General features: G+C 42.7%; 1 pseudogene; it reads left to right on the plus strand.

Annotated features, from left to right (window-relative positions):
- Nucleotides 1-17,621: 17,621 nt before the first annotated feature.
- LOC147962448 (uncharacterized) lies at nt 17,622-21,051 on the plus strand (annotated as a pseudogene).
- The last annotated feature ends 549 nt before the right edge of the window (nt 21,052-21,600 follow it).

Raw genomic sequence — 21,600 nt, forward strand, 5'->3', positions numbered from 1 at the left:
TTTAAATCACAACAACTAGGAGATTACTTGACGCGTCTCACACAAATGGAGCGCATTAGGGAGATCATTTCGGTACATCTGGACAATAAGAGGAAGGAAGATGAGATCATTTTGGTACATCTGGACAGCGGTCCATGCAATTATGATTTCACAAATTCATTCTAGGATACACCCATTAAACATGTTCTCATGGAGGACCAGACCATGCTTCACTCATTATCAGAGTGCCAGACAACTAGCCATTAAAACAAGTAAGAAGAGGGCATTAACGTTTGAGGAGAGGTGGATGCCCCACAGAAGTGTTCGCAGTGTGCACGTGATAATAATTCCGGCAAGAGTGCGCTATACGGGAAGTTTAACAATATCACCAATGATATGGAACATTGGAATGGCTCGGTGTTTTTTTTCATATGTTGCGAGATTACTAGGCATAAGGTTTAGCTTCGATCGAAAGGAGAGAGTGTTGGGTTCCAGAGATCCTCGTTGGATATCAGCGAGATTGAAGCGTAGCTTCATGTGGTTCATGGATGGGAACAAATAATGTATATGCAACGTTCTCGACAATAATTGCTCAAGCAAGATGATAAAAACATGAGGGCGGATAGCACGAGTTGTACTACTGACAATGAGATGGGAATGTGTCGGGCGATTTCTGTGCTTACTCATTTTCTTCAGAAGGCTCTAATGAAGCTGACCACATATTGGCTCACATCCAACCTTTTGTGACTAGTGATATGAAGAAGAGGGTGACCGCAGATGTGATGGATGAAGAAATGGAGAATGCACTATTCTAAATTGGACTGACAAAAGTGCAGGGTCCACATAACCTCTCAACTTATGTTTACCAATTTCACTAGTCGTCGCTAAAAAAATATGTACACATAGTAATAGGGGATTTCTTGAATGAAGTTGTCACACCGGAAAACTCCAGTGATACGGTTCTTGTCCAGATACCAAAAATGAACTCACTGGATATACTTCCTCAAATCGGATCAATCAGCTTATTGAACACACCCAGTTAGATTGCTTCAAAGGCCTAGGAAATAGATTGAATGTTGTAATGATCACGGAGGATCAAAGTATGTTTGTTCAAGGAATAGCAAAATCCAATGTTCGCAATTAAACTATGCATAATGAAGGCCTATAGGAGGGTGGTTTGCATTTTCTCGATCTGATGATGAGGGCACTTGGTATCTCAGATAGGTTGATCTTGATGATTATGATATGTAGTACCTCGGCTAGGTGTTCTATAAGACGGGACAAAATCTTGTAGCTCACGAGCTTAATGAGCACTCGATACTTCGGCTCGTTAAGCTCATGGCTTGCTTCTTAATGAACAGAGTCAATCACCGATTTCTTATTAAGCTTAACGAGCTGAAGAAACGAGCTAACGAGTTTCACGAGTAGCTCATTAAGCTCGTTAGTAAAAACACAAGACACATTTTCATCTTACATGACAAAGTTTTCATAGCACCTCGGCCCATCTATTCAATCTAATCTACGTAGGAGGCAACGATCTAGTGCATTTCCTTTTGCTGTCATCATCTTACTTATTTAAAACCACATCTACACACTCATCATGTAGGTCGTTACACATCAAAATCTATTAACGAGCGCTCGCGAGCTTAATGAGCTTCAAATGAACAGAGTCGAGCAGGGTTTTCCGCGCGTTGATCTTAACAAGCTGAGCCTTAATGTGCACGAGCGTAACGAGCACGAGATTAATGAGCCAAGTAACTCATTAATCCACCCCTAGTTTCCTATCAAATTGAATGGAAGGTGCTCTATCATTTTTACACTATCAAGACGGCTCTGCCTAGGGGACCCACAATCCCCCTATTTGCTTATTTTCCATGTGGCGGCTTTTTCGCGTGCCTCATGAATGCTCAAAGATAAAGAGATCAATGGTGTATCTTTTCGGTGCACAGGCTCCCATGTAGCCCATTTTATTCTTCACAGATGATAGTATAGTATTTCTTCAAGCATCAAATGGAAACTTAGTGAACTTAATACATCCTCTTTGACTATGAGTGGGCCTCAGGATAGATGGTAAATCTTCAAAAAGCCTCCACTTTCTTTGGAAAGGGAAGCAAATAGGAGGAAAAAATGTAAATATTTTTGCACCGATCCTGAGGCATTGGGCGAGCATTATTTGAGGAGGCCAATCGTGGTGGGTAGGTCAAAGGAAGCATTAAACATGTTAGAGAAAGCTGAAATGGCAAAGTGGTTGGATAGGAAGGACAAGGTATCTCGAAGGTGCTAGTAAAATCAGTGCTTTAAGCAACACCTACTTACTCCATGAGTTGCTTTCAACTCCCACAGTTGGAACGTAACTATGTGATAGTATGTAAAACCGTTAGTACTCGTAGTAGGGTGGTGAACGCGTCCGGATACACGAGAAGGGAGTTCGCACAAGGGTTTTACCCAGGTTCGGGTCCTCGGTGAGAGGTAATACCCTACATCATATATCTTTTTTTATTCATGGTGGAGCACCTTGTACGAGGGGTTTACAGTGGAGATGAAGTATAAGGCTGCCGAGACTACAATCTACAAGAGTATATGAGAATGATAACCCTAGCTCTTCCTTATATAGGTGACGAGGGCTAGGTTTACAAGGAATCCATCAAATCTAACACCGCAGCCATCTAAGCTTGCACGCCCAGATGCTCTCCCGGTCCGTATATGGGCCTTTGAGCTGCCCTACTGCACCAATCCTCCACTTGGCCTCTTCGGCCTTGAGGCAGGCTTGCTGCCGGGCTTCCCACTTAGAGGACACCCCTAGTGTATTGCACCTTCACTAGCCCCCAAGCATGTCTGGAGTTGGAGTTATATATGCTTATCTTCAGAAATTGATTCAACATAGGTAGCCCACCCTCCCTGCCATTAAATCTATTGTGATCACATGCGTTTTAAACTATCTTTGTCAGCTCTTTTCCATCTATAATCAGTTGTTGCGGGTCTAAAAAATATGGATCATGGGGTGGATGTGCAATTGATCGTTGATTCAGTAATGTCGTCGCTTGGAGAAACAAATTTATCGTCATCTTCAGGTTTGCTAATGTTGATGCATTAGTGATATTCCAAGCTCACTCATGTATGGGTACATCAAAATGGAGACCAGGTGTGCAATGTCAACTAATACTATTGCAAGGCCGACCATTGCTCATCGTAGTGCTACAAGCTCGGGTGTTCAGTGCTGGAAGCCGGTCAATTGATGCAAGGCCAAGGCATAGGTGCTGCAAGGCATGTCATTGGCATGTTTTTCTTTGCCGCAAAACGCTACACCGGTGCTAGAAAGTTGAGGTTACCTCATGTTGCAATGTCGTGTTTAGTGTTGTAAGGCCGATCACCAGTGTGCTTTTCACTAGCCTACCATGGCCACCATTCTGCCCTCCATGTTGGTCTATTGCTGAGAAACATGGGTGTATGTTTCGAAGGGTGGGGAAAGGAGACGAGGAACAACCGTATTGGTGGTTGATTGGGTAGTGATGTGTGACCCAATTGAATGACTCATGGGTAGGTCTAACCTAGGAGGAGCCGGTAGATGCATGCCGATGATCCATCGGTTCAGGCCTGTATACATTGTGTTTTTTCACTAATTTGTTGCAGTTAATGAGTACGTGTTGTATATCAACAATTTTTTCTATAGACATTCTTGCTTGGTGCAACATTTTTATGAGGTTTCTCAAAAGCAAATGTAATCGTATGCAACAGTCTTGTTTCAGGAGGAAATGAGTCAGCTCGCTCTACCACCAGATGCCCCACATTTGTCTTCCTCTCTCTTCACCATGTCCATTCGGTTTATTTCTACGACAATGTATTGGGCTAGCACTGCCACGCATCGATGATATGACTCTCTGACCATGACTCCTACAAGGCAACGTTATATGCTGAAAGAGAAGCACTATGCTACATTTGCCAGGCCACATGACGTTTCAAGGCCGTGAGTGTGTTCGTCGGTCCTGCATCCTGATAGCCAATGTTGCAAGGCAGTGCTCGCTCATGGTGCTGCAAACACATACTCTCACAGGTGCTATAATCATCTTCTCATCTGTGCTACAACTACTACCGGTGTTGCGGGGCGATTGTCGCATCATTGCCAATTTTGCAGTGGCTGTCGCAACAATTCCTAAGTTGCATAGATCTTAGTGGTGCAACCACATGTTCTCGTGGGGTGTGTTCTATCCGATGACCAGTGCCACAAACCACGACCTAGGTGGCAAGGGGTGAGGGTTGTGGTGCCATCAACTACCTTGGCTATAAGACAATGTTGCACGGATGAAGCCTTGTTTGTGCAATGTAATAACACTTGCGGGACAAACAGGCGACTTTAGGGATGCTCTAGGGCACCTATGTCAGGTGTTGTGAGTGGTTGATGAAATGGTCTGTTGTGACGATGGGGGAGGTGTGGGGCATAAACAGGTTTTGTGGAGGCTATGGAGGAAGACGGGTTCCACTCTCTCTGGTGCCCATGTGGTGTGATCAAATGATCCATGTGTCAGATAGACGGTTGGCGAACCAACTAATTTTGTTGACACCTAAAATGTGCCAAAAAAAATTGTACGGAGATATTTCTAGCCATTGCATGTTTCTTACAACACTTCATATGTCTTCCACGCTGCAACATATAGTGCCGGAGTTGTATACGTGGTTTGTGACAAACAAACTAGGTGGAACTTGATTAACATCAGGCGGGTAAGGTGGCCACAATCGCCCAACTAACGTGTAGCATCATGTGACCAACGTTAACGGAAAGAAAACATGTGCAACTTCAGTCCAATATATCACTATACTAATGATGACAAAAATCCAAGCATGGACAGAGCTAAAAAGCTTGAGTCCAATATCAGTATACTAATGATGCCAAAAATCAAGCATGGGTAGAGCCAACCAGCTTCAGTCAAATATCAGTATACTAATGATGCCAAAAATCAAGCATGGAAAGAGCTAACCAGCTTCAATCCAATATCATTATCTAATGATGACAAAAAAAACCCAGCCGTGATACTGACAGAAAAACCAGTATGGAGTACTTACCAACCGAGCTTGAAGCGGCCACGCTCCGCCGCATGGGCGGCACCCCCTGGACCGGCTTCATCTCGTTCCCATCCATCTGCCACATGAGACCGCATGTATTAGAAAGTCCAAGGATATATACACAGCACGTAATTCCTGCACATACACATCAGGTAATTCAGTAAGCACTAGTACTAATTCACAGAACTAGATTAAAGACTAGTCGTCAACCCGTGCATTCGCACGGCCTAGCATATTGAGATTGTCGTGATGTCCATATATTTTTTGGATTTTTTTGTCTTATAGTTGATGTCACAATCATACTCATCTATCTTGAACCTTGCCGGATGCTTAATCAATTTTTTTTGCTTCTGCATAAAACATGGTGCAAGTTGTTCTTGCACTCAAATTACATATCTTTATCTTAAGTTTCTACATATAATTAATATGGCATATATATGTTGGTACATGAGAAATTACTACCTAAACAATGAAATATTATCAATGCGCCTTCGACATCAGCACTCAGGTTGCTTTTCACACATGGGATTGTAGAGGTTGTTGCCTTACATTTGCAGCATCCTTAGTAGTACCACACTTCTGGTGTATTAATCGATTTAATTGTTTCTTACACAGTAGAGAAGTTTCATAATTTCGGTTATTTTTTGCAGTCTTCTTCTTTTATAGAGCATCGTCTTGGGAAGTAAACATGTTCCGCATGTACATGTGTCTCACGTATATTCAAATATATATACTTTATGTGGATTCGAATTCGACACAGATGTAACCCGGAAATTGGATATCATGTAGACACAACCTTCATGGACCAATGACATTAACTTGCCAACAAACGTTCATGACCTTGCCATGTATCATAGTGCCATGAAACAATTACAATGCATTACGATTTACAAAGAAGCCTGAGAAACTTTAATAACTTCTATAAATCCTAGTTGCCAATTTAACCCTTCTCATTGCTAATTGCAGCAAGCATGTCAGATGTCATTGCTTTGGACCCAAAAAAACCAATAAAAATAACTTAAAAATAGATGAGAGGAACACAAAATTGTGGAGATTACTGAAGGCGCAAACAGAGAAGGAAACTTTGATTAGCTCTTGGTTGCCGTGTATTATGTCAGCAATATGAACAACGTACTCTACAAATGTGATTTAAAATCAGTATAATAAATCACTACAAAATTTATTTTGGGGCACTTGGATGGACGTGAAGCTCTTATAACTTGATGTTGTTTGCATTTGAACCATATTTAATTTATAAACTCACCTGATGGACATAGTCGTGCTCCGACCGGATCTCCACCTCATAGCCCTAGTCAACACTGCACCATCTCTCTTTATCCCGGGCAGCAATCAGGCTACTGATGTGTCATGCTTACAGCCAAAAATTGTATCGTGAGAACATGCAGGATTCAAATTAAATCAAATGAAGAAAGACCTAATTAGGATGAATTGGAGCACAACACAATTCGAGGACACGACAATAAACAATTGATTCAGAATCCAAAAGGGTTTAGAGAGCTAAAGACCGTGAAATTGAAAATCACTACAAAATGAATCCTGAAAATGTTGAAACTTGGCATGGTATCATCATATCACCCGCATAGCATGCGCGAAAGAGTAGAGAGGGTCACGGCAAAAACTGGACGCACTTCGTGTACAAACTGGACATACTCTTTCCGAGTATCAGGGTTTCGGACGAGAACTTATCTGTTACATGGCCACTTCAATGTTTTTTAAACTTATTTCAACTCCGGACTTCTTTTGTGTTTAGTATGCAACATTTAAAGCGACGTCATCAATTTCCAACATGTTCTGACATCATTTGTTGTTTTTCGGTCATTTACCTAATTGTTTAGAGAGCTAAATGACCGTGAAATTGAAAATCACTACAAAATGAATCCTGAAAATGTTGAAACTTGGCATGGTATCATCATATCACCCGCATAGCATGCGCGAAAGAGTAGAGAGGGTCACGGCAAAAACTGGACACATGCGAAGAAAAAGTTTCACACCCAAAGATCTGGGATGTGATCGGCTTAACCATCATCACTTTCTTCTGTGTTTCACACCCAGGAGGGAATCTCTGTAATAGTTAGGGTAGCTAGTTATGTATTTTGGCATTTGAAACGCGAAGAAATTTTATGTGCAAGCAAATTCTTTCATGCATTTACTGATTTTTTTAGCTAAATGACCCTGAAATTGAAAAGCATTTCAAATGAACTCAGAAAAGGATGAAAGTTGGCATGGTATCATAATTTCACCCACACAGCATGTGCAAAAAAGTAGAGAGGGTTACCGCAAAAACTGGATGCACTTCGTGTACAAAATGGACAATCTGTTTCCAAGTATCAGGGTTTCGGACGAAAACTCATCCGTTACAAAGGCATTTCATTTTTTAAATAACTTAAGCATTACCAAATTGAATATAATGATAAAACACACTAATATTAAACATAAGAAAAAAGAATCACTGAAAAATGTATTTTTAAAGTTAAGTTATTCACAAACTAGTGATTCACACAAATTTCAAATAATTCAAAATTTAAACTATTCAAATTTAAAAAGTACCGGCACTAACTGAAAGTTTCTAAAAACTATCAAAAATATTCACAAAGAAACTCTAAATACAGCAAAAAAACAACTAAAAATAAATAAAACAAAATAAATAAAGCAGAAAAGAAAAAACTAAATGAAAAAAGCCCACCTACCGGGCCACAGCGGCCTGCATAGGACTAGAAACCCAACCTGTTGTTGGGGCAGGATGCAGGCCCGCAAGCCCAATAGGCCCCACGGGGCAGAGTAGCAGAGGTAGGCCCAGAAGGCCTGCTTTAGAGAGGAGCTCGAGACAGCAGCGGCGGCGGGGCTTATAAGCAGGTGCGAGCGCCCTTCGGCTAGCGAGGTGGGACTAAACTTCTGCGCCCCTCGCCTGGCAGCGCACACCCCTTTAGTACCGGTTGGTGGCTCCAACCGGTACTAAAGGCCCCCCCTTTAGTACCGGTTGGTGGCTCCAACCGGTACTAAAAGCTTTCGTTTCCCGCCGCTTGGCCTGGCGAAAATAGGCCTTTAGTACCGGTTGGAGCCACCAACCGGTACTAAAGGCCGATCCTATATATATAGCACTTACGAAAATTTCAGTTTCATCTTCCCACTTCGTCTCCAACCTCCACGGCGCGCGCCGCTCGATCCCGTCGTCGCCGCCCGTCGCCCGTCCGTCATCCGTCGTCATCGTCGCTGTCCCCGCCGCCGCCCGTCGTCGTCGTCGTCTCGCGCTGCCGCCCCGAACGCCGCCGCCGTCCGTCGTCATCGCCGCGGCCGTACGTCTCTCTCTCTCGCTCCCGCGCACATACATACATACACACACATACATACACACACATACACACACACACACCGGCGCCCCCGCCCCGTACGCCGGCGCCCCCGCTCGTACGTACGGGGCGACGGCGTAGGGCCGCACACACACACACATATACCACACACACGCATACACACACACATACACACATACGTACGTACACACATATACGTATATATACACACACATGCATACACACACACATACACACACACATTTTCTTACTTATTTTCTGTTTTTTAGAAAAGTTAATTAGATGATCGAATGTTAGATTAATATCGAATGTTAGATGAATTAGCTAGCTAGATAGAAAAATTGTCGAACTAGAGATTAGAACTAGTTGAATAATTAATATAACTAGTTTATTTTTAGTAAGAAAATTTAGGTATATGAGATTAGAACTAGTTGAATAATTAATATAACTAGTTTATTTTTAGTAAGAAAATTTAGGTATATGAGATTTGATGATCTAATTAAAATATTATTTGTTAATGAGTTTTTCTGTTTATTTAATTTTGTATATATTTTGAGTGTATATAAATGTTAGATTAATGTTGAATGTTAGATGAATTAGATAGAAAAGTTAAATATATAGTAATGTCAATTGAATATATAGTTAGGTATATTAATGTCAAATGTTAGATGAATATATATTTGGCTAGATATAGGTGTTTAATGTTTCACCTATATGAACATAGGAAATGTCATCTGACGACGAAAAAGATTTTATTATGTGCGAACACTGTGAAGACCAGCGCGGCCTGTGCGATCAAAATTTCCTTATTGATGGTAGGCGCTTCAGCATCAAGCTGGATGAGACATTTGAAGTTGATACAGTAAGTCACTTTGTCAATTATTATTTGAATGCACAACTTATGCTTCATTTGCTTCAACTTATAATTTTAAATTTTCACTATTCTACTAGCGCATCCCCTGCCATGCAAGAATTTTTGTCTTGGATAAGATAGGTTTTAGTGCTATAGATGATATGGAGGTAAAGAGAGTTTACTTGAAGACGGAGCATGGGTATACTTTCAACGTCAAATTATATAATGGAGACACATACACCCATTTTGAATGCAAAACTTGGCAAGCACTATGCAAGGCTTATGCATTTGAGCCTGATATGGTTATCGCCTTTGATATTCGTCCGGAAGATGATATTGAAGGTAATATAGACATCTGGGTCGATGTGCAAACGCCTCCAGTTCTACCATTTGGTGAGTTTTTCTCAACCATGCATGCATATGTTTATGTCTTTCATACAGTTTATTCAAAAATAGTTGACAGCTAATTTGTATTGTCAGCTTATTTCGGTTCAAGCAAACATGTCCGGCGCTTGGTAGAAAGGACCTACTACTGCCCCGGGGCTCAACTAAACTGCGAGGAGATAAGTCATTATGTTTCATGGCTTGAGGATCTTAATACTGTCAAGACAAATTTTTTTTCCTAAACTTAGAAATGTTAGTACTCAAAACGTGCGACCAATGGTGATCGTATTGAACTACGGTCACATCTATAATCAAAAGATGGTAAGATATTAAATATTTGTCCTTAATTAGTGCATCTTTTGCATACATTATTTTTGAAGCTAAAACTTTCATTGCTTAGTATATTAATTACTATACGATGTTGTTCAACAGGGACTTCCGATGACAGTTGTGCCTCAGTGGATCGAGACAAAAGGTCGCATGTCAATGGTTAGCTTACGACCAAGATTTCCTACATTGCACATGAGTGCATTCAGGATTTCTGAAAGCGAAGAATGCTTAATAGTGAAAGATTGGAGCAAAATTGTTAACGATCGCAGAGAAGTACTAGGGGGCAGTAAGGAGAAGCGCAACCCAAGATTAGGAGACAGATTCATCTGCATGCTCCAGTATGATGAATCAGGAGAGCTATACATGTTCTATGCTATTCTACCTAAGAGGGAGGAGCAGGATCACTAGCTACTACTTCATGCTCTTAATTAGTACTTGTCTCATGGATCCGTGTCCTGAACTTCGATGTTGGTGATGATTATGTTGAACTTGATGATATCTCTTTGCTTCTGTTACAAAGTGAATGTTTCCTCTTTAAGCTAGCCAACGTTGATGATGATTACATAGCTAGCGGTAATGACTACGATGATTAAATAGTGGTAATTAGACGACTACGATGATTTTTAGCTAGCTAGAGTTTATTTATTTATTAATATGCGATGATGATGATGATGATGATGATGACGACTACAACTCATTATAACGTAAAACAATCCTAAATTAAATTGATAACACAAATTTAATTGAAAAATACAAAATAAAACAAAAACCCACAACCATTTAGTACCGGTTGGTGTTACCAACCGGTACTAAAGGGCTCCCGGCCCCCGGAGCTGGCTCGTGCCACGTGGTACCCCTTTAGCACCGGTTCGTGCTGAACCGGTACTAAAGGGGGGGGGGCTTTAGTGCCGAAACTTTAGTGCCGGTTCCTGAACCGGCACTAAAGGGCCTTATGAACCGGTGCTATTGCCCGGTTCTGCACTAGTGGGTTCTGATTTGACTTGATGATAGCCCATACTCAAGTCAAAGTTTTGACAAGGCAATAGATCCAACAACTAATCACGAGGACCAATCGATGGAGATATCATCTTTCTTCAACACACACACACACAAAGATATCCCTTGACATGAACTAAGTCAGACAAGCTTTTATCTTCCAACTCTCCAAGTTGTTGTCTAGCTCAACCAACTAGCTCAGGGATATCCAACACAGATTCCTGGAGAAGGAGTGATTTATAAGAAAATCAACTTGATCACGAACTCAACATAGCGGTCAGGTGACAACCAGGTAATACTTCCGAGAAGATATTCAGAAAATCATGAACCACCGATATGTTACTAAGCTCGAGATCAACCTTGCTTTTCAGGGCAAGATGATATGATCAAAAGAGTGAGGGATTAACACAATCCTAACTCATTGATCGAAGGGTGCCCCAACAAAAATGGACTAGGTAGCACGATCAGTCCTAGGATGGTGATTCAATAACCAACACGCTAAGGATGATGTTAATGCCCATTAACTACCAAGCAACACGGTTGCCAGGAGTATTGATTTCACACATCATGGTTCACTTGTCGGTATTCAGGTTACAATAACACGGGAACCGAGGAATGAACAATGATGGCAAGAAGTATTACTGTGTCAAGAATTCATAAGAGGTGGTTCTATTCCCATGACACTCTTGACATAAAGATGGTAACTTTCCAAGGTAGAGCGGAGCAAAAGCTGGATTGGCATTTTGATCCATGGAATACAATTGCTTTGACCCAATCCTCGATATGGTTGAGGTTCTGGAGTTTGTTTCTCCTAGTCATTCCGGAATAGAATGGCTTGACGAACCACAAGAATAATAGGCATCGATGAACGTGAATGCACAACTATTCCTGACTATCAATTGATAGACTAGGGTCGGAATACAGCTGAGGAGGGTCAACTCAAGGAACATATAACTTTCTGAGTTGTGGATGCATAGATTAATATGTCGAACCAAGTTCAACAGGTTTCTTCCGGATAACCCATGCAGAGAGGTAGGACTGGCAGAATCACAATATAGAATGCGGAACTCATCGAGAGCACTCTTGTTGTGAGCTTCTGATCCAACAAACTTCTGCCATAAGTGGTTCATAGTATTCGGAAGAAGGAAATACCATGGACCTCGAGGACTAAGGCAAGGTTACTAATATCATAAAGGAACTAGCAAACACTATCAACATGGGGTAAGTAGAGTGAATCTCGGGTTCAAAAGCCCAAGAGTAGAATGCCTACTACTAAATGGCATCACGGGATGCTTTCGAGAATGGTGGCCAGAATCATCACACTGGGAACACAAAACATGGCTAGATTACTAGGTGATCCCCTAAGACACCTAGGGTCATAATAATAACTCCAACATATATGTCGAGGCAACAGAGTACCTCAACTCTCTGATTAGTGTGCTTATTCTAACCAAAAAGGACATCAGGAACGGAACAAAAGGATTTGCAAATGCATCATATTGTTTAGAAACCTGGGGCAACTCGGACAGCATAACGGCTGTAAATGCTTAAAAAGATTCGAGACATCCTGCAAAATGGTGGCATAACCACTCAACATCACAATATCAATGTTCTGAGATCAACTAAGAACACATGGAAGTAGTAGGAACCGAACTCGGGCTTAAACTCAACAATCCTAGGCAACTACGGTTTAGTAACACGTCATCCTGATAGATAGATGAGAAGGCCTAGTTCTTAATCCCCGTAGAAAAGAAGAGGTTGACTCAGATCAGAAGGACATAAGGTAAAGGAGTAAAAAGAGCCTTACGTTCCCCTCCACAATCAATTCCCTTACATAGCTAAAGCATTTCTAGACTCGACTTCGACCAGTTTGGCTTGGTAATCCTACAGGCAGTCAGGCTCTGATACCAACACTGTCAGGACCCCGATTCCAAGTCACATCGATCTAGCCGGTAACACCTCATATCACTTTGCGGCCTCACGCACGGTATTCCCACGGGTGTCGCCTTACCATGGCCCGGGACCGTATGCGCCTTTTGGCTCACGTATATGGTAGTGTCGCTAGCATCCATATGACAGAGAACCCGGGCCGACATGGCTAGTCATGAACCCAAAGCGGCACTAACCTATGGGGACAGGCATACATGAATCACATCGAGCATGTCGATCAGCAGCGTGTGAATCCGGGCTGTAGCACTGGGCTAACAGGACTCCGGGAACCTGGGCTGTAGCAGGCTAGGCAGGACTCCAGATGTCACAGCGTGACATTTCCCCGAAGGGACAGACACAGGAACGAAGTGAAACACATGCCGGCCAGTCAAGTGTCCTGAGCAGTAGTGCTGGGCTAGCAGGACTCCGGTGAACCGGGCTGTAGCAAACTACTATGGCTCATGGAAGCACTAGACTACATTTCCCCATAAGAGAGGCTGCCAAGTATAAACAACTAGATTGTCGGATCCCACACATACCAAGCATTTCAATCATACACACAATATGCTCGATATGTGTAAATACAACATGGCATCACAACATAACTCTACGACTTAAGTATTTATTCATTAGACTCCGAGGAGCGAGAAATTACAAACATGGGTCTCATGACCCAACAAACATAGCATACAAATCAAGGCACAAGCGGAAGCTTAACATGTCTGAGTACAGACATGTACAAATGAAAAAGGCTAAGAAGCCTGACTATCTACCAGATCCTGCCGAGGGCACAAGATCGTAGCTGAGGTATCAAGCTAACATCGAAGTCCACACGAAACTACTAGCGAGACTGGAGTCTCTCTGCAAAACATAAATTAAGCAAACGTGAGTACAAAAGTACTCAGCAAGACTTACATCAGAACTAGCTACATATGCATCGGTATCAACAAAGGGGGGGGGTGGAGTTTAACTGCAGGAAGCCAGCTTTGACTCGGTGGCTATCTTAAACTATGACTTCAAGTAACTCTTTTGAGGTGGCGCACACGTGTCCAAATATTCACCATATCAATACACCACTATGGATCCGCTCCCGTCTCCCTATGAGAACGCCATCCATAACATTCACACTTATCTTGCGAGTTTTAGAGTATCCACTTTCACTTGTCTATGAACTATGCAAGGGGTCCAAGTTTCCATATCCGAGGAATCCGGCTATTCGAATAGATAATGATAACCCTGCAGGGGTGTACTTCTTCACACACGCTCCCACCACTTACCACCATATACACGTCATGTATCTCGGGAACCTTCAAGCGGAAGCCTGGCGAGGGTGTCGGCCATGGCCTACCTAAACACTTAAGTCTCTACTCCAGGTTTATCGCCTATCCAGGTTCCATCCGCAGGGAGTCCAGCCGAGGTTTCCACATACGGCCCCGAACGATGTGAACAGGGTTCCCGAGTCACCAGACGGGTGCCCGGTACACCGTGCCACGATGTATCTACCGCAACATAGCCCATCCCTAGGGCCAGCGCTACGCACGGCCGCCAACACATAACATACAAACACCAGAAACTAGTTGCAACTCCTGGACAGAGTACTAGGGTGATTAAGAAGCCGAGAGGGTCAATTAAGGATCCCAATGAGTGGTAGTAGCTGTTCATGGATCACAGACACAGAACTCAGTTCCTGAGGACGGTTTCAATGAGACAACCCACCATGTACTCCTACATGGCCTCTCACCGCTACCTTTACCAAAACGTGTTCACACACTTAGCTCACACACAGTAGGACATGTTCACACACCTCCGATTCATTCCCGATGAATCAGACCTGACACAACTCTATGCAATAGCAGGCATGACAAACAAGCATGAACGAGTAGGCACATCAGGGCTCAAACAACTCCTACTCATGCTAGTGGGTTTCATCTATTTACTGTGGCAATGACATGTCATGCAGAGGGAAGGGGTTCAACTACCGCAACATGTAACAGTTGAATCGTTATTGTCCTAATGCAGTAAAAGAGAGCAGGAGCGAGAGTGGGATTGTATCGGAATGAACAAGGGGGGTTTTGCTTGCCTGGCACTTCTGAAGACAATATAGTTCTTCATCGGTGTCATCGATCACAGCGTCGGAGCAGCGTCTACCGAGAGGGGACATTTACCGGCAAACAAGGAAGAACACAATCAATGCGATGCAACAATATGATGCATGATCATGACAGGGCAATATGCCGTTGATTGAGCTAATGCAACTAGCAACAAGTTAAATGGAGTCCATATGGACCAAGGGTTCACATGCAAACTCCATATTTAGCATTTTAAATGCCATTATCATGTTTTCACTTATACAGTGGGTATAAGTTGGTTGAACATGCATGAAAGTAGCATAAATGGATAGATTGGATTTTTGTGATAATTTTTCATATATAAATTATTTCATTTGGAGTTACGGTTGAATTTCTATGATTTTTGGAGGTTTTGGACATTTTCTGAATTAAATAAATCATTTCTGATTTATTTAAAATCCAGAAAACATATTACTGTGTCAGCATGATGTCACTATGACGTCATCAGGTCAATTCGGTGGTCCCACTGGTCAGTGTCAGAGTGCTGGTTAGGGTCGCTGACGTGTGGACCCAGTCAACGGCCATGTCAGCACGGTCAAAGATGACACGTGGGGCCACCGAGATTAAGTTAAATCTAAGTCCTGTGGTTAATTAAGGGACGGGGCCCGCTGTCAGTGTCTTGGGAGGTTGATTAGCAGGTGATTAACCTTTAACTAAGTGGCCACGTCGGCGGCTAACCGCCGGTGACACACAGACACGGCGGCATCGCTCGTTCCGGCGATTCCGGCGACGAGAGGAGGCGGGGTTGGGCTCTATGGGTAGCTGGCGCAACGTCACGTCCGTTGGTGGCCGTGGTTGGGCCTGGGGTGGCCGGGGTCGACGGCGGCAAGCTCGGTTGCGGCCGCCTGAGTTCGGGTGGGCACGGGTTCGCTGCTGCAGCCTGCAAACGGGCGGTTGCTTGCGCTAGGAACGCTCTATGGGATGCCGCGAACGCGTTGGAGTCGCCGGGGTGACCAATGGTCACCGGAGCTGCGTTGATGGTGAGCTCAGGCGGCGGCGTGCTACGATCTGCAAGGGGGCGACGGCTACGGCGAGAGACAGACCACGGGGTAAGGGAAAACAGTGGCGGAGCTCACAGCGGTGCCGTAGGGATGGTTAGCGGGCTCGGGGACGCTCGGAGGTGTCGAATCGGCGGTGGAGATCTCCGGTGGCCGTCGGTGATGATGACGACGATGGCGACGCGTAGGGGCTCTTCCGGTCGCGTGAGACGACATGGAGGACGAGGGAGGCACGGCGGAGCTTGGGGCCGCGTCGGAGAGGTGAGGGGGTGGCGGTGAGCACGGTGTTTTGCGGCGACGTGCTCCGGCTCGTTCGGGCAGCTGTGAGAGAGAGAGCAGAGGAGGCGAAAGAGGTCCAGGGAGAGAGGGGAGAGGTGCAGGGGGTCGCGGGCGGTCCAGAGCGAGGGGATCGGCACGGGGAGGCCAAGCAGGAGGTGGCGCTGCTCGGCTACGGCATATGCCTGGCACGCAGCTGCTCCTACTGGCGGTAGGAGGAAGACGACAGGAGGCGCCAGATGGGCTGGGCCAGCGAGCTGGGCTGCCAGTTGGGCCGGCTTCAGGTAAGGCCAGGTAAGTTCTTCTCTCTCTCTGCTTTTCTATTTATTAATGTTTTCTATTTTCTGCAATTTGTTTTGATTTGATTTAAAACATCAAATCATTTCTTGAACTTTCTGTGTATTGCTATGTAAGCTCAGGACTAGTCCAAGGTCACCTGCAATTCACAAAAATATTTGAACTTTATTTCTTATATAACAGAAATAAATTCAACTCAAATATGTCATTGATTTAAGTCAAAGGCCCAAAATAAATATTTATGTGATTCCAAAAATATTGGTTTGGATTTTACCCCTTATCAATATTTTCACAGAGTAACAGGAACATTTCTTTGGACTCATTTGATGAGATTTAAATGTTGGTTATTTTTAGAGGTTTTTCTGAGGCTTTGAAAATTCCTCAATTCAAATTTCAAAATTTAGACATGATGATCATGCAAGGACAAGCAAAGGCTAAACTAGGGCTGTGACAGAATATTACTATTACATACTACTATACCAAAGATATACCTAAATATAAGAATATTTAATAGTTGTATACCGAAGATATTATACAGTTAAATACTATTAACTCCGTTCCAAAATATAAGAATATTACTATAAAGTACTATTAGCTATGTTCTAATATTTAGTAATAGAGATAATATTCTTTAGTAGTGATATATCTTTATTCCAAATTAAATATAAGAATATTACTATTAAATACTAGAATCCCAAAGATATATCTAATAATATACCAAAGATATACAACAATTAAATAATATTACCTTTGTTCCAAAATATAAGAATGTTAGTATTAAATATTGTCACAACTATTCTTATATTTAGTAACAGAGATAATAGTATTTAATAGAAGTATATCATTGTTCCTAAATATAAGAATATTACTATTAAATACTAGTATACCAGATATATATATCTAATAGTATACCAAAGATATGCCAAAATGTAAGAATATTTAATAGAAATATACCAAAGATATGCTACTATTAAATGCTAGTATTAAACAAATAAATCTGTAGTCCAACACACGGTCCCCACCTTGGCCCGTGCCTTCCGTTTCAGTACATAAAGGGCAACACATGCTTCTGCTCCACGCTCACATTCTTCTCATCCGGCTCTCTCGACCCACTGCGCGCGTCTGCTCAACCGATCCACGATGATGTCTAGCTCTGGCGTCAACGCCAAACCCTCAGCCAACCACGAGGAGCAGAGCCTAGCTGCGCCCGCCCCGCCCCCTGCAGCCGCCGTCGCCCTGGGGAAAGGGAAGGTGTTTGCGAAACAAGCGCCTGCGCCGGTGGTTCGCGAGCGCAAGTACGGGAGAGATCGGCAGAAAAGCCCACCCCCAGCGGCTACCAGAGAGGAGCTGGAATACTAGGAGCCCCGTGAAGGCCCCTTGAAGGTGCTTGCGCTCCCGACGCTAGGGGCCCCGCATACTCACGCTGTCTCCGGCGACAAGATGATGAGACGCGCTCGGGCCCCACCCTGCATGCAAACGCTGTCTCTGACGACAAGATGGTGAGCCGCGCTCGCGCCCCCACACTGCACGCAAACCCTGTCTCCGATGACAAGATGGTGAGGCGCACTTGCTTCCCCCTCTCCTACTAATGGTGAGCCACTCTTTTGTGTCAAGGGGAGATGGCATGCATAATAATTGACAATGAAAAATTTGCAGCCTACATCAAAAGTTTAACCCAAGAAAGTGAATATGTGCCATTATAATTTACCACACTAAGTCATCATTATTTCATACTCGAATATTCCCGGTGTCGTGACTTTTGATGGTGATAAGCCCAAATAATCGCCATTGTGAAATTAAATTCCTCCCTTGAGTCGAACCCACATCCGTAAAGGTGTGCGACTACAATCCACCTAATGGATATCTTGGAGTCCTTAAAATAATCAAGTGTGCACAATATGGTGACTTGATAATCACATCTACTAATGGGGAGGCGCGAGGTCACATTTTTTGCCATGGAGACACGATATTCCATACTAATTGACCCTAGGAAGCTAATCACCCCCATCAAGATCCCTTCCTGGTTCTCCTATAACTGGATTCCCCGAAACAACGAGAATCCTTAGAATGGGATTACAACTTAGCACCTTTTGTTTTCACATAGTAACAAGAGTTGCTCCTTGGAGAGCACGTGACGATGAAAGTTGTAACTTGTGTTTCGGAGGGAGTTATTGTCTCGAAACTTTGTTCTCAAATATTCCGATTCCAGCAAACGACGGTCCTTGGGTCGAAGTTGTAGCGCACACCTTGTAATTTTGAAGTGGGGCGAGGCAACTTTAGCTAGGAACCTATTTTTCTTCTGACCAGCTCCCTGAAAACAATGTTCGAAATCATGTGTAGCCGGTGTAGATGTGTCATTGCAATTCCACGACTAGGTTATCACCAAGTCCTATGTATTACATGACAGCATATGCCATCATATAGTGACTTGATAAATTAAATGCATTTCACCAAGCTTTTGTGTTCCAATTATAGTGAAGATAGCGACTCACATGTCAGCCTCCCTAACGGGAAGCAGAATCACTCTGACTTTGGCAACCTGATTTTTTGATGGATTCAAGCAAACATGTTGGATTTGTGTATTATTTATTTCCACTTATATAATTCAAAATAAAGAAATCAATTCAGAATAGGAGTCTTGGAGACAACCATGTCAATAATGTGAAATTATGGGAAATCTTATTATGTGCATCAACAAGCCAAAACTCGTGGCTTAAGAGATACGTGTACAATCTCCCAATGGTTATGCCCCCTACTAAATTCATGATGTTAACTAGTCCCCAGAAGTTTAAGTCGAGAAAGAAGTTTGGGCAACATATTTCCAGACACCTGTCATGTCTAGGATCGTCTGAAGCCTAGGTAAGCTTAGTCATGGGATCAATGCAGGCTATTAGTACATTGACCCAGTTCTTAACTCAAGTCCTCCTTGCTTGATACCATATTGAATGGCAGGTACATAATACATTTACTTAAGTGGGGGAACAATGTTGGCTAGTATATTTCAACACTCACCTCAAATGCATCTTTTTGACGCATATAATGCATTGTGATGGAAACATTTTTTTCTATAGACTAAATTCCAATGAAAATTTTAATTAATTTAGTAGCAATCTTGTATGGCAAGGATATATGGCAAATGAAAAGGAGAGCGCAAATGCTACTTGCTGGCACGCACAAGTCAAGTTGTCTTTTTACTCCCGTGTTGATCCTCCGTGGTTCAACATCGGGCATTACACAAAGAACAAGTTACCTTTACACACCGACTAGAGCTACCAGATCCTGGATGTTCCACCGTGAATGTCCATATGGTGCAATGAGTGATAGCGGGGTATATTAGAATATATAGTATACGCCGTTAAAGTAATTAAATGGGCTATTTTGCCTACTATGACAAAATAGTATTTTTTAAGAGAAAACTATGTAAGAGTTTGTGATCTCTATATGTAAAAGCATTATTTGCCTTTCCTTGGTGTTCGTGCAGTTTGATTTATGGAAAAAATGGAAAATCATGGGACAATAATTGTTGATATTCTTTGCGGGAAAGCGATATGTTTTCACTTTTTAGATCACACAAAGTATTGTTTTCTTATAGTGGTGATATAAAATGTTCTAAATCTGCACTTGTGATTCGTTATCCATTTAAATTTTGTTTCTTCCATAGATTATGTTGGTTTGTTGCTGTATTTATCTCAGCACTAGAGTATACTGATGTTAGCTAAGTCCAATAAAAGGCCGATGTTTCTATCATGTTATACAAATTAGTAAGCTAAGTACTCACCAAACTCAACTTACAGAATCCCAGACTACGTGAAGCACACATCATGCAGTACACATGTTCATCTTAGTGTTATGTTATACTTGGCTCTCAGATAACAAATGTTATCAATTATTACTATCTTTTTCAGGTTGTTTCTGCCTGTTCATCATAGAATTATCTTATGTAGTCCACCAAGGTTCATGCAACTCGGATTTTCATACTTTGGTAGTATTAGTGTTCACTAGGACTAGGTGCCACTCTGTAGAAACTGGGGATACAGATGGAGAAAGTAGTCCTTATTTTTTATTTCAAAAAGTTTGTTCATATCTATAACAGGTTTATTAATTTTCAGTGTATAGTGTTGTGAAACCTAGAGTGTTTTATCTCATTTAACATTGAACTACGCTTGCAAGGAAAAACCTTCATTTGACATCAAACTATGCATGCAGGACAAACATTCCGTGCATCGGTGCCACCACGCCGCGAACCTTGGGAGCTTGAACCTGGATGGGTGTGAACTTATGATTGATGTCGAGGTTAGGGGTCAGTCATGGATTGAGAATAAAGGGGAATTTGCGAACTATTATTAATAATATGGATGAAACATTGCCTTGTAGAGAGAATAAGAGATTTCGAGAGATATTTATAAATGGATGCATACTTGCAATAGCAGTGCAAAATATGATGCTAGCATTTTATTTTCATTGTTGTTCCCATTAAACTTCTCGTGGTGGCTCCATTATTCACAGCCTCGCACATGAAATCTTATTTCGTTCGGGTAAATGGTGCGTGTCGTTGCTCCTGTAGTTTTGCGGTTTGCATCTGCTTGAAACTTGTGAGTTGGATTTTGCGATGTTGCAATGCAAATTTAGGATGGAGGGAAGATAATAAAAAAAATCCGTTCTATGGGCATTGTATATTGTATGCAATTCAGAGAGCACGCATGCAAATGCAAGATGCAAGACGTAGTAGGCACATGTCAAGGTTTATTAAGAGTATCTACAACCGCACGCTTCATATCCGCCCCAAACGCCAGTGTGAGCTGCCCGGTCAGTACTAGGATTCAAAATTGCCACCAATTAAACTAGACATGCCAAATCCGGCCCAAACGTCTAGATTGACCGACACTCCCCATATCCGGCCCATATCTTGGATGGATATGTGGAAGCCGAGAGGCACCTGGACACACCCGCCAGGTAGGATCCGGCTGACTGCAGCCCACCTGACCCCACATAAATTGGACCCTATCTGCACTCCGAGCGAAACCCTAGCCACATTCGACACC

Source organism: Triticum urartu, chromosome 7A, assembly GCF_056163025.1.
Source record: "Triticum urartu cultivar PI428250 chromosome 7A, HENAU_Tu73, whole genome shotgun sequence".
NCBI classification, from domain to species: domain Eukaryota; kingdom Viridiplantae; phylum Streptophyta; class Magnoliopsida; order Poales; family Poaceae; genus Triticum; species Triticum urartu.